The sequence below is a fragment of the Schistocerca americana genome, chromosome 1 (genome assembly GCF_021461395.2).
Source record: "Schistocerca americana isolate TAMUIC-IGC-003095 chromosome 1, iqSchAmer2.1, whole genome shotgun sequence".
Taxonomy (NCBI): Eukaryota; Metazoa; Arthropoda; class Insecta; order Orthoptera; family Acrididae; genus Schistocerca; species Schistocerca americana.
The window spans coordinates 117,441,629-117,456,191 of NC_060119.1; the positions used below are offsets into that span (position 1 = coordinate 117,441,629).

At 44.3% G+C, this 14,563-nt stretch overlaps 1 non-coding gene across 1 annotated transcript; it reads left to right on the top strand.

Annotated features, from left to right (window-relative positions):
• The first annotated feature begins 348 nt into the window (after positions 1–348).
• Trnas-gga lies at positions 349–432 on the top strand. Its single transcript is given in 2 exon segments — positions 349–388; positions 398–432. It is a non-coding gene; the product is annotated as a tRNA-Ser (tRNA).
• Positions 433–14,563: the final 14,131 nt, after the last annotated feature.

Below are 14,563 nucleotides of genomic sequence, written 5' to 3' on the forward strand. Positions count from 1 at the left end.
AAAAAATATGGCCAACGTGCCCCGGTCTCCCCTACTTTCACACTCCATCTTTTTACTACAGCCGGCTGGAGTGGCCGTGCAGTTCTAGGCGCTGCAGTCTGGAGCCGAGCCACCGCTATGGTCGCAGGTTCGAATCCTGCCTCGGGCATGGATGTGTGTGATGTCCTTAGGTTAGTTAGGTTTAATTAGTTCTAAGTTCTAGGCGACTGATGACCTCAGAAGTTAAGTCCCATAGTGATCAGAGCCATTTGAACCATTTTTTGAACTTTTCACAATAAGCACTGATACTAGCTAACACAAGGCATAAAACTTGAGAGAAGATAAGCTGAGATAAATTTACAAAAGCCGGCCTGAGTGGCCGAGCGGTTCTAGGCGCTTTAGTCTGGAACTGCACGACCGCTAGGGTCGCAGGTTCGAATCCTGCCTCGGGCATGGATGTCTCTGATGTCCTTAGGTTAGCTAGGTTTAAGTAGTTCTAAGTTCTAGGGGACTGATGACCTCAGATGTTAAGTCCCATAGTGCTCAGAGCCATTTGAACCAAATTGACAAAAAGGCAAAATGAGATCGAGGCACTGTTGTCTGAACTATTTATAGGCTTATACAAAACGGAAGTTGACATATCTTACGCCTAATACTTCTTAGTACACTATATATTCTTTTGAAATGGTTATTCTGAAATAATTGACAAATATACAAAAATAGTAGCGAAATTATTTAGTCATGGCTTATGGCCATATAAGAGTTGCTTCATTCCTCAGAACTATTATCAGACGAGGCTGGAACGCATACCTCGCGCACCGAATGCTGGGAATCATTGAAACAAAATGGCAATGCACTTGCTGGTGTGGATCGACGTGGAGCAGCGGAGTGTCATTAGATTTCTGTTCGCTGATAGGTTGAAACGAATCGAAATTCACCGTCGGAATGTTGTGAAAGTGGTCTGAGTCGAACACGCCTGGGCAGACAAGTGAAGATTCGCCACGTTGCGAGAGTTAATCAGTTGATGCGGCGAAAATAGGGCCTTACGGTGATTGTTATTGCAGCAACATGGAAATTAGTGTCAGATCAGCCCACCACATTGTTCATGAAATACTGATGTCCAAGAATGTGTGTATGAGGTGAGTTCGAAACCATATGACACAAGGCATGAAAGAAAGACGCACGGATGTGCGGAGGGAGACCTGCAGTTCGTCTGCTTGCCCCACTCCTCGTATTTCCAGGATCTGGTACCTTCAGATTCACATTTTTCACCCACTGAAAGAAATCCATAGTGGCTCAAGATTCGCTGATGGTGAGGAAGACCAGGTAACAGTGCATCACTGGCTACGCAAATGCCCTCAATATTCTTTGCACATGGAATTGAGGAAGTAGTCCAGTGCTGGCGTAAGTGCATGGAACTACTTTATGATATGTCACGTTTGGTCTATGGCTTTGTGTATGTTCTCCAGCTATCAGACACTGAACTTTTTTTTTGAGTAATCAGTGCTGCGACTGGTTTGATGCAGGCCGTCATGACTTCATCTCCTGTGACAACCTCTCCATCTCAGACCATCACTTGTAACCTACATCTTCAATTATTTGCTGGATGTATTCCAATCTCTGCCTTCTTCTACAGTTTTTGTCCTCTACATCTCCGTCTAAGACCATGGAAGTCATTCTCAACAGACGTCCTATCATCATGTCCCTTCACTGTGTGAGTGATTTCCACACATTCCTTTCCTCTCCGGTACTGTGCAGAACCTACTTATTCCTTACCTTACCAGTCCACCTGATTTTCTAAAATTCTTCTGTAGCCTCACATCTCAAATGCTTCGATTCTCTTCTTTTCCGTTTTTCCCACAGTCCATGTTTCACTACCATACAATGCTGTTCTCCAAACGTACTTTCTCAGGAATTTCTTCTTCAGATTAAGGCCATGTTTGATACTAGCAGACTTCTCTTGGCCAGGAATGCCCTTTTTGCCAGTGCTAGCCTGCTTTTGACGTCCTCCTTGCTCCGTCCGTCATTGGTTTTTTGCTGCCTAGATACCAGAATTCCTCAACTTCGTCTACTTCGTGACCAACAATCCCGATGTCAAGGTTCTCGTTCTCATTTCAGCTACTTCTCATTACTTTTCTCTTTCTTCGATTTACTCTCAATCCATATTCTGTACTCAATAGACTGTTCATTCCATTCAGTAGATCATTCTTCACTTTTACTCACGATAGAAATGACATCAGCGAATCGTATCATTGATATCCTTTCACCTTGAATTTTAGTTCCAGTCCTGAAACTTTATATATTTCCATCATTGCTTCTTCGATGCATAGATTGAGCAGTAGAGGCGAAAGACTACATCCCTTTCTTAGAACCTTTTTAATCCGAGCACTTCGTTCTTGATCGTCCACTCCTATTATTCCGTTGGCTCTTGTACATACTGTATATTACCTGTCATTCCATATAGCCTACCCCTTTTTTCACGTAATTTCAAACATCTTGCCCCATTTTACACTGTCTAAGGCTGTCGACAAACCCTGTAAACGTGTCTTGGTTTTTTTTGTCTTGCTTCCATTATCAACTGCAAGGTGAAGAATAGTCCCTCTGTTGCCCTTACTATTCTTAAAGCCAAACGTATCGTCATGTAACACTGTCTATATAAGGGGCGTTCAAAAAGAAATGAGTTGGAGACATAATTACATAAACCAGTACCTGTATGTTAGACGTATTGACCCTGGCTGTTGAGACACTTGTCCCACTGTGACACAAGGCGGTGAATGACTGTCTCATAAAATTAACGAGGCTGCGATGTTAACCAGTTCAGCACGTACAGGCTGGACGTCGTCGTTAGAGGTGAGTCGTTGGCACTCAGCGCCTTTTTAAGGGGACCAAAAATGGCTTAATCACAGGGGGAGAGGTCCGAACTGTATGGAGGGTGGCTGAGAACCTCCCATTTGAATTTCTGCAGGAGTGCCGCGACTGTGTTGGCCGTATGAGGCTTTGCATTGTCGTGGAGCAGAATGACTCCACAGGTAAGATTGCCTGGTCGTTTTGATTTGATTGCTTGGCGAAGGTGGTCAAGGTTGCAAAGTAACGCTGGGCATTCACTGTTGTCCCGTGCTGCAGGAAGTGAATCAGAAGGGGGCCATCTACATCAAAGAAGAACGTCAGCATAAACTTTCCTGCACTCGTGTGGATGGCCTTGGCGTTTCCTGATGATGGTGGCCCTGGATGCTTCCACTGGAGACTGTCGTTTTGGTCTGTTTGGAAGTGATGGCACCATGACTCATCTCCAGCCACCACTCGTGCCAGGAACGAATTCCTTTCGCGAGCATAGCGCTGCAGATTAGCAAGACAATGGGCCATTTGGCACGACTCCTGGTGTGGTTGAAGACTATGGGGCACCCATTGAGCACATACTTTGTGGCTCTTTCATAATGGAGTGAACACTCCCGACGCTCAATCCGACCACGGCGGCTATGGCTTTCACTGTCACTCGGCGGTCCTGGGTAATCAGTGCATCCACCAGCTGGACGATGTCATCGATAATGCAGTGTTGTGCTCCAGACTGTGCATCAACGGCTAACGACACCCGTCCTTCCCTGAAGCGCTTGTTCCACATCTTGACCCTTGCAAGGGACATGAAGTGTTCGCAGTACACTTGTGACATTCGTCGATGAATGTCCCTTCCTCCTACTCCTTCCTCTGTCAGAAACCAACAACACCTCTTTGCTCAACTTTTGACGCCTCCCACTCTTCTCAATGCAACTGGCAGCGTTGGGCGATTGATGCATGGTGCTGCTAGCTCTGTATAGTCACGTCATGTGCACGCGTGCCCTCTAGCGACGGGCTGTGAACTTCCATGCACTGGTCGGAACCACACCTCGTTACACACACGCCACGATATTGCCCTCCTGTCACCGCTTTTCGCATTCCAGAATCTGGCTCGTTTCTTTATGAACGCCCCTTATACAGGGTGGTACATTGATACTGACAGGGCCAAATATGTCACGAAATAAGCATCAAACGAAAAAAACTACAAAGAACGAAATTCGTCTGGCTTGAAGGGGGAAACCAGATGGCGCTCTGGTTGGCCCGCTAAATGGCTATGCCATAGGTCAAACGGATATCAACTGCGTTATTTTAAATAGGAACCCCCATTTTTATTACATATTCGTCTAGTACGTAAAGAAATATGAATGTTTTAGTTGGACCCCTTTTTTCGCTTTGTGATAGATGGCGCTGTAATAGTCACAAACGTATAAGTACGCGGTATCACGTAACATTCCGTCAGTGCGGACGGTATTTGCTTCGTGATACATTACCCGTGTTAAAATGGACCGTTTACCAATTGCGGAAAAGGTCGATGTTGTGTAGATGTATGGCTATTGTGATCAAAATGCCCAACGGCCGTGTGCCGTGTATGTTGCTCGGTATCCTGGACGACATCATCCAAGTGTCCGGACCGTTCGCCGGATAGTTACGTTATTTAAGGAAACTGGAAGTGTTCATCCATATGTGAAAAGTCAACCACGACCTGCAACAAATGATGATGCCCAAGTAAGTATTTTAGCTGCTGTCGCGGCTAATCCGCACATCAGTAGCAGACAAATTGCTCGAGAATCGGGAATCTCAAAAACGTCCGTGTTGAGAATGCTACATCAACATCGATTGCACCCGTACCATATTTCTATGCACCAGGAATTGCATGGCGACGACTTTGAATGTCGTGTACAGTTCTGCCACTGGGCACAAGAGAAATTACGGGACGATGGCAGATTTTTTGCACGCGTTCTATTTAGCGACGAAGCGTCATTCACCAACAGCGGTAACATAAACCGGCATAATATGCACCATTGGGCAACGGAAAATCCACGATGGTTGCGACAAGTGGAATATCAGCGACCTTGGCGGGTTAATGTATGGTGCGGCATTATGGGAGGAAGGATAACTGGCCCTCATTTTATGGATGGCAATTTAAATTATGCAGTGTATGCTGATTTCCTACGTAATGTTCTACCGATGTTACTGCAAGATGTTTCACTGCATGACAGAATGGTGATGTACTTCCAACATGATGGATGTCCGGCACATAGCTCGCGTGCTGTTGAAGCGGTTTTGAATAGCGTATTTCATAACAGGTGGATTGGTCGTCGAAGCACCATACCATGGACCGCACATTCACCGGATCTGACGTCCCCGGGTTTCTTTCTGTGGGGAAAGGCGAAGGATATTTGCTATCGTGATCCTCCGACAACGCCTGGCCGGCCGCGGTGGACAATCAGTTCTAGGCGCTGCAGTTCGGAGCCGCGCGACCGCTACGGTCGCAGATTCGAATCCTGCCTCGGGCAACTGATGTGAGTGATGTCCTTAGGTTAGTTAGGTTTAAGTAGTTCTAAGTTCTAGGGGACTGATGACCTCAGATGTTAAGTCCCATAGTGCTCAGAGCCATTTGAACCATTTGACAACTCCTGACAACATGCGTCAGTGCATTGTCAATTTATGTGCGAACATTATGGAAGGCGAACTACTCGCTGTTGAGAGGAATGTCGTTACACGTGTTGCCAAATGCATTGCGGTTGACGGACATAATTTTGAGAATTTATTGCATTCATGTGATATTTACAGGTAATCACGCTGTAACAGCATGCGTTCTCAGAAATATAATTTCACAATGGTGCATGTATCACATTGGAACAACTGAAATAAAATGTTCAAACGTACTTACGTTCTGTATTTTAATTTAAAAAATCTACGTGTTACCAACTGTTCGTCTAAAATTGTGAGCCATATGTATGTGACTTTTACAGCGGCATCTACCACAAAGCGTATAAAGTGGTCCAACTAAAACATTCATATTTCTTTACGTACTACGCGAATATGTAATAAAATGGGGGTTCCGATTAAAAAAAAAACCGCAGTTGATATCCGTTTGATCTATGGCAGCGCCATCTAGCGGGCCTTGCCATCTGGTTTACCCCTTCAAGCTAGAAAAGTTTCGTTCTTTGTAGTTTTTTCGTTTGACGCTTATTTCGTGAGATATTTGGCTCGGTCACGATCAATGGACCACCCTGTATATGTCTGTGTTAATGACGCTATAAATCCTTTTTTCCAAATAACGTTTTATACATTTCTAAAGTAGAGTGGGCTCTGAGCACTATTGGACTCAACTGCTGAGGTCATTAGTCCCCTAGAACTTAGAACTAGTTAAACCTAACTAACCTAAGGACATCACAAACATCCATGCCCGAGGCAGGATTCGAACCTGCGACCGTAGCGGTCTTGCGGTTCCGGACTGCAGCGCCTTTAACCGCACGGCCACTTCGGCCGGCAAAGTAGAGTGTTTTTTGTACTTTTCTTTCCCTGGCTAGAGCGGACTGATCGAGTAAATAACCCATCATAGATTGAAGTGTAGTATTTACCTCACAACCAATGGAAACCTCCGGAAATCTTTGGACTGTAACAGTGAATTGGAATTATCTTTAATTCTGTGGCGATATGTCGCAGGAAAAATGAATGCGTAGAGTGTATGTCAAGGTGTATTTGTTTGTTTGTACATGTACAATACATATTTTGATTTCCGCCCCTTTCAAGTAATTCCTCCGTAGTACACTTTCTTTTTTTGTGTCTTAGTGTGTATTTTTTTGTGATGAACCTACTTTAAACTTGTGGATTCTCATCTATAAATCTTCGGAGATTCCAACTCTTTGTACAATTTTGTCTCGCGACTGCAAAAACATAAAATAAACTTAGAAATAAATCTTATCCATTTTTTGCTGTTTAGCCAGTACGGTAGTTTTCGCAAGTAACGGCAAAAGCAGTGCCTGCGCAAATGGCAGGGTTTAGTCTAAGTACGCGAGCCATTTAGCTACTCGCATTAAGCGGGTGATATCTCGCCCGGGAGCCCCCCGCGTGACAGGCGCTGCCCCCTGCGATCCCTGGCGCACTTTGTCTCAGACCGGCGGGCTGCCGCCCGGCATTATTCACCGCGCGCCGTACATCCAGGAGGCATGCGGAAGCTAATGCCCGACTCCTGCCGGGCCGTGCCGCCAGCAAAGTGCTCTTCATCTCGGCTCGGCGCGCTGCCTCCGCCGACCTCTTTTTGCTCGGAGTGCGCGCGCGCTCCGGCGCAGGTGGATTTTGTTTTTTGCGTTTCCCCGCTAGCAGGCAGCACCTCTCGCGTCGCGGCGACTTCAAAGCGGGCCGCGGAGCGCGCCGCGGGCCTGTCTTTCTCTCCGTCTGTCCTGTCAGCGCCGCACCGCTCTCTCTGCGTCTAGACTGCGCGTTCTCCCCCTCACAGAGACGCTAATTAGGATCTAACAGTAACGCTAATTAATTTGGACTTCCACTCTATAGGTGTGGTCACCCTGTGTTGATAGGAAGATCGGAGATATTCCGGCGCTTATTTGTGGTGTGTTACAGTGTCACGAAAACATTTTCTTTATAAGTGGATGAAAATTTTCATTTGATACATGTTTTAGTCTCATTTACAGATTGTGCATCACCAGGAATCGTGTTATAGCTAGTATGATCGCTATAAATAACGCATGCATAAGCGGTATCCGCTATCTGAATAATCCTTCGTGTTATACATGCTCTGTTAGTGCAAGAAAGAGAACACGTCGTAATGTCAAACTAACAACTGCATTCCGTTTCTCTGCTATCTACTGTAATACCATCTGTAGCCCAGTTCTTCAAAGAAACTACCGACACTTTACACTGTATCCACGTTATCACCATTACATTAATCGCTACACCCTGCGACTGTGCACCGGAATGTCTCGGAGGTAAACACAACGGCTCCGAAATTAGCCGAAAGGTAGTGGGGAACGTTTGCAACTCAAAGTCGTTAATGACAGTAATTCCTCCCTCAGCGTTCTAGCATATAAACTGTCATTAGTCATTAATACACTGTTGTTGTTGTTGTGGGCTCACTCCTGAGACTGGTTTGATGCAGCTCTGGCCATTAAAATTGCTACACCACGAAGATGACGTGCAACAGACGCGAAATTTAATCCACAGCAAGAAGATGCTGTGATATGCAAATGATTAGCGTTTCAGAGCATTCACACAAGGTTGGCGCCGGTGGCGACACCTACAACGTGCTGACGTGAGGAAAGTTTCCAATCGATTTCTCATACACAAACAGCAGTTGACCGGCGTTGCCTGGTGAAACGTTGTTGTGATGCCTCGTGTAAGGAGGAGAAATGCGTACCATCACGTTTCCGACTTTGATAAAGGTCGGATTGTAGTCCACTGCGATTGCGGTTTATCGTATCGCGACATTGCTGCTCGCGTTGGTCGAGATCCAATGACTGTTAGCAGAATATGGAATCGGTGGGTTAACGAGGGTAATACGGAACGCTGGATCCCAACGGCCTGGTATCACTAGCAGTCGAGATGACAGGCATCTTATCCGCATGGCTGTAACGGATCGTGCAGTCACGTCTCGATCCCTGAGTCAACAGATGGGGACGTTTGCAAGACAACAACCATCTGCACCAACAGTTCGACGACGTTTGCAGCAGCATGGACTATCAGCTCGGAGACCATGGCTACGGTTACTCTTGACGCTGCATCATAGACAGGAGCGCCTGCGATGGTGTATTCAACGACGAACCTGGGTGCACGAATGACAAAACTGTACCTGTACACGCCATCCAAGCTCTGTTTGACTCAATGCCCAGGCGATCAAGGCCGTTAGTAAGGCCAGAGGTGGTTGTTCTGGGTACTGATTTCTCAGGATCTATGCGCCCAATTTGCGTGAAAATGTAATCACATGTCAGTTCTAGTATAGTATATTTGTCCAATGAATACCCGTTTATCATCTGCATTTCTTCTTGATGTAGCAGTTTTAGTGGCCAGTAGTGTATTAGACGTACAGATCACATTAGGACTGAATTGGCTTCCGATGGTCAGTATTTTGTTGTGTATAGCTTCAATAATTAACATTCTAGGCGCGCAGTCCGGAACTGCGCGACTGCTACGGTCGCAGGTTCGAATCCTGCCTCGGGCATGGATGTGTGTGATGTCCTTAGGTTAGTTAGGTTAAAGTAGTTCTAAGTTCTAGGGGACTGATGACCACAGATGTTAAGTCCCATAGTGCTCAGAGCCCAATAATTAACAATAATACGTCAGTACAGCAAGGAGTCTTTAATCTTAACCATACTGTCATCACACAGTTAATCTCCGCAACTGAACTCTCGCGTGCACAACTAAGTCTGTCATTTGTGAAACTTGACGTTTTCACAAAAAAAAAAAAAAAAAACTGCTTCCGATATCAACTCACAAACTCACCAATAAAAATATGTAGGGTACATCCCGTTGATCCAGAAACGTGAAATTTGGCTACAAGCAGCGAGCGCTTTGTAATTATACGACAGCAAAAAAATGTTTTCTTTGTTATTTGTTATTCCAGTGTCTGCCTATCGGTTTGCCTCCTCTGGCATCGGTACATGTGTCAAGCTGAAATTTATCTCGCATAATAAGGTCTGCGGTCCCTTGGCGTTGTACAACGTTTAATCTGTTAAGTGAAAGTAATGAAAAGACACGGATATTTTGTCACATATTTTGATACTGGAAACCTCACACAAAAAAGCTGTACGGTGCTTCCCATTGACCTAGAATCACGAAATTTGGCAAGAAACAACATTTCACAGTACAAGTACAAGAAAAAAAACCAAAAATAGTTGATTTATAGTTACATAACCCGAAACAAATTTTTTTGTTTATTTGTTATTCACCTGTCCCTCTTTTTGTCCGTTCCTTAACACCCCTTTTTCTTAGGAACGGGTGGTCGTATGAATTTGTAATTTGTGTCGCATACTAACGTCTATAGTCCCTTGACAGCGTAATAAATGTAAGCTTTTAAGTCAATGCAATCAGAGGATATCCTCATTTGTGACATATATTTTGATGACTGAAAATTCACTTGAATCATGAAATTTGGTAAGAAGCAACGTTTCACAGCACAAGTAATGGAAAAAATCCGAAAATTGTTAATTTATAATTATCTCACATGAAAAATAGTATTCTTTTGTTTTTCTGCTATGTGTTACCCGACGGTCTGTGGTTCTGTTAAGATTCCTTTTTCACTGGAGTAGTTACACACGTATATTTTGCCTGCATCGATATAGGTAACAGGCAAAACTCGTCATGGATTCTCGATTCCCCGGATGAATGAACTACCTGTATACGTAATGAAGTTTGTATGGAACTCTTGGTGCACTAGTCCTAGTCGAACTTTCCTGGAGTTTCTTGATTTTAGATGTTTCTGTTTTACAAAGTGAGAAGCAATCTGTCCATATGGCAGCAAGTAGCTACGGCCAGACAACTTGTCTGGAGTAGCAGTAATTTTCTTTATGGGCCACGGTGAAAAGTTACGATGGAACATTAGGTACCTTAATATCATCAGAATCGTTTGACTTAAACGGCTTAGGCAGTGCGCGCCAAGAATGTTGTCAGGTGGCAGGAACGTCCTTCATTCCATATTCGTTTGGCTTTTAGGGGAGCATCTCGTGGCAGTGATGGGAGCTGTGAGCTTCTGCACTAGCATCTGGGCGCGAACTACGGCCACTTGCTCGCTGTCCGACATCAGCGCTAGTCAAGTTAATGCGAGCTACATCTTCCGTTTAATAACCTCTTCCCAGATCCTCCGTCACGGTCCTGAGCGTTAACTTTTTTTTTTGTCATCAGTCTACTGACTGGTTTGATGCCGCCCGCCACGAATTTCTTTCCTGAGCTAACCTCTTCATCTCAGAGTAGCACTTGCAACCTTCGTCCTCAATTATTTGCTTGACGTATTCCAATCTCTGTCTTCCTCTACAGTTTTTTCCCTCTACAGCTCCCTCTAGTACCATGGAAGTCATTCCCTCATGTCTTAGCAATGTCCTATCATCCTGTCCCTTCTCCTTATCAGTGTTTTCCACATATTCCTTTCCTCTCCGATTCTGCGTAGAACCTCCTCGTTCCTTACCTTATCAGTCCACCTAATTTTCAACATTCGTCTATAGCACCACATCTCAAATGCTTCGATTCTCTTCTGTTCCGGTTTTCCCACAGTCCATGTTTCACTACCATACAATGCTGTACTCCAGACGTACATCCTCAGAAATTTCTTCCTCAAATTAAGGCCGGTATTTGATATTAGTAGACTTCTCTTGGCCAGAAATGCCTTTTTTGCCATAGCGAGTCTGCTTTTGATGTCCTCCTTGCTCCATCCGTCATTGGTTATTTTACTGCCTAGGTAGCAGAATTCCTTAACTTCATTGACTTCGTGATCATCAATCTTGATGTTACGTTTCTCGCTGTTCTCATTTCTACTACTTCTCATTACCATCGTCTTTCTACGATTTACTCTCAAACCATACTGTGTACTCATTAGACTGTTCATTCCGTTCAGCAGATCATTTAATTCTTCCTCACTTTCACTCAGGATAGCAATGTCATCAGCGAATCGTATCATTGATATCCTTTCACCTTGTATTTTAATTCCACTCCTGAACCTTTCTTTTATTTCCATCATTGCTTCCTCGATATGCAGATTGAAGAGTAGGGGCGAAAGGCTACAGCCTTGTCTTACACCCTTCTTAATACGAGCACATCGTTCTTGATCGTCCACTCTTATTATTCCCTCTTGGTTGTTGTACATATTGTATATGACCCGTCTCTCCCTACAGCTTATCCCTACTTTTTTCAGAATCTCGAACAGCTTGCACCATTTTATATTGTCGAACGCTTTTTCCAGGTCGACAAATCCTATGAAAGTGTCTTGATTTTTCTTTAGCCTTGCTTCCATTATTAGCCGTAACGTCAGAATTGCCTCTCTCGTCCCTTTACTTTTCCTAAAGCCAAACTGATCGTCACCTAGCGCATTCTCAAATTTCTTTTCCAATCTTCTGTATATTATTCTTGTAAGCAGCTTCGATGCATGAGCTGTTAAGCTGATTGTGCGATAATTCTAACACTTGTCAGCTCTTGCCGTCTTCGGAATTGTGTGGATGATGCTTTTCCGAAAGTCAGATGGTATATCGCCAGACTCATATATTCTACACACCAACGTGAATAGTCGTTTTGTTGCCATTTCCCCCAATGATTTTAGAAATTCTGATGGAATGTTATCTATCCCTTCTGCCTTATTCGACCGTAAGTCCTCCAAAACTCTTTTAAATTCAGATTCTAATACTGGATCCCCTATCTCTTCTAAATCGACTCCTGTTTTTTCTTCTGTCACATCAGAGAAATCTTCACCCTGATAGAGGCTTTCAATGTATTCTTTCCACCTATCTGCTCTCTCCTCTGCATTTAACAGTGGAATTCCCGTTGCACTCTTAATGTTACCACCGTTGCTTTTAATGTCACCTAAGGTTGTTTTGACTTTCCTGTATGCTGAGTCTGTCCTTCCGATAATCATATCTTTTTCGATGTCTTCACATTTTTCCTGCAGCCATTTCGTCTTAGCTTCCCTGCACTTCCTATATATTTCATTCCTCAGCGACTTGTATTTCTATATTCCTGATTTTCCCGGAACGTGTTTGTACTTCCTCCTTTCGTCAATCAACTATGTACGAAAATCTCTGTACTAACAAGGGAAACTCCCCTCCTCCTAAGATTTAGTGTGCCGGCCTTTGTGGCCGAGCGGTTCTAGGCGCTTCAGTCTGGAACAGCGTGACCGCTACGGTGGTAGGTTGGATTCCTGCCTCGGGCATAGATGTGTGTGATGTCCTTAGGTTAGTTAGGTTTAAGAAGTTCTAGGGGACTGATGACCTCAGAAGTTAAGTCCCATAGTGCTCAGAGCCATTTGAACCATTTTTAAGATTTAGTGGTAAAATAGCCCAGTGAATAGGCTGTCAAAAACTGTACACAGATCAAGCATGAAAACTGTGTACTGAACTGTGAAAAAAAGAAGCAAAATAGAAACAGTGAACCGTCCAGGCTCATGATGTGCAGCATCGAGCGAATTTGGAAAGCCATGGCGTCGAGGTTACATGGTCACAGTGTTGTATTATGGATTACGACGGGGGATATTCGTGTTCAGATATCTCCAGGACCCGTTTTTTTCTTTTTTCACAAAATTATAAACTTTCCATCCGTTCATTGGTGTGTCTGTTCTCCTTCTGTACACTTGGCAATTGTCGTGCTATACAGTGGTTATACGAGGTGTGATTGGAAAGTTTTAAGATTGGGCTTGTAATTGTACAATGGTGGTACTTACATGCTACTGTGATGCATCTCCTTAAAAATAGTTCCCTTCTGACTGAACACACCTACTCCAACGGTGTTTCCACTTTTACAAACATTCCTGGAAATTTTTTTTTCCTGAAGTGTGTTAAGGACACTCTGATGTCTTCAGTAGAGTCAAATCGCTTCCCTTTCAGTGAAAATTTCAGTTTAGGAAACAGGTAGAAGCGCACAGGGGCCAAATCAGGGGAACATGGCGGTTGTGAAAGCACAGGAATTTTGAATTTGGTCAAAAATTCAACTATGGAGAAGGCACAATGAGCCGGAGCATTGTCATGGTGAAGCACCCAACTCCTGTCTTTCCAGAATGCAGGCCTTTTCTTCTGCACCTCTTCGCGCAAACGCTCAAGGACACGTTTGCGGCATTCCTGGTTAATTGTCTATCCTCCAGCGGTAAATTCATGATGCACAATACTGGCAGAATCGAAAAAAATCACCAACATTGTCTTCACCTTTGACCGACTTTGCCGTGTTTTTTTCGGTTGTTCTGAAGCTGGTGCCTTCTACTGTGATGACTGCACTTCGGTTTCTGGATCATATCCATATACCCACGATTCGTCACCTGTAATTACCCTATTTAACAAATCTGGGTCATTTTTAGTCCGATTAATCATTTCTTGACAACAGTTTTGGAATGAATTTTGCGGACACTCGATGCATGTTCAGATCTTGGAAACTTCATCAGCCATCTCCCTAATTGTAAGTCTACGATCAGAGAGCTGAAGGCCTTATTAAGAAGAATTCAAATTAATTTGTCAGCTGACGGCCACGAGCAATAGGAATAATTTAAACAAAATATTATTTTTAAACAATTGATACACTCAGACCAAGAGGAAAGCTGCGTAAGCGGTGAGACAGACAGCCAAGCGTTATGCTCACCTAACAGGATGGAAACTCAAACTAGGGACACTTTCAAGCGAGGATGAAGTGACAGACAGCACTGCGTCTTCAGAATCGGGTGTTCAAAAAACTGAAAGGCAGAAGGAATCACTACAACCGAGGTAGACAAAAGAAACCACAATCCACACTGCAATCAAGGAGGCTGTCGAACTACATGTCATGCCGGACAGCACCGGCACGACGAGGAAAAGTACACTGCCACAAAAATACGCTAACCTCCAGGGCAGGTAACTGGAGCGTTAGCGGCCACTAGGCAGTGAAATACCGCTGGTTGCACTTCAACAATAATAACACAGAATCCATAAACTAATAACAGGCAGTAGAAGACGGCTAATAGATTCCGCCAACTCGACACGCTCCACTTGCTGCTGTTCGTCTCACGGCGACCCTGCGAGCAGCAACGCACCAACAAACGGCGTGATCACCAAATAGTGGAGGTTTCTCTACT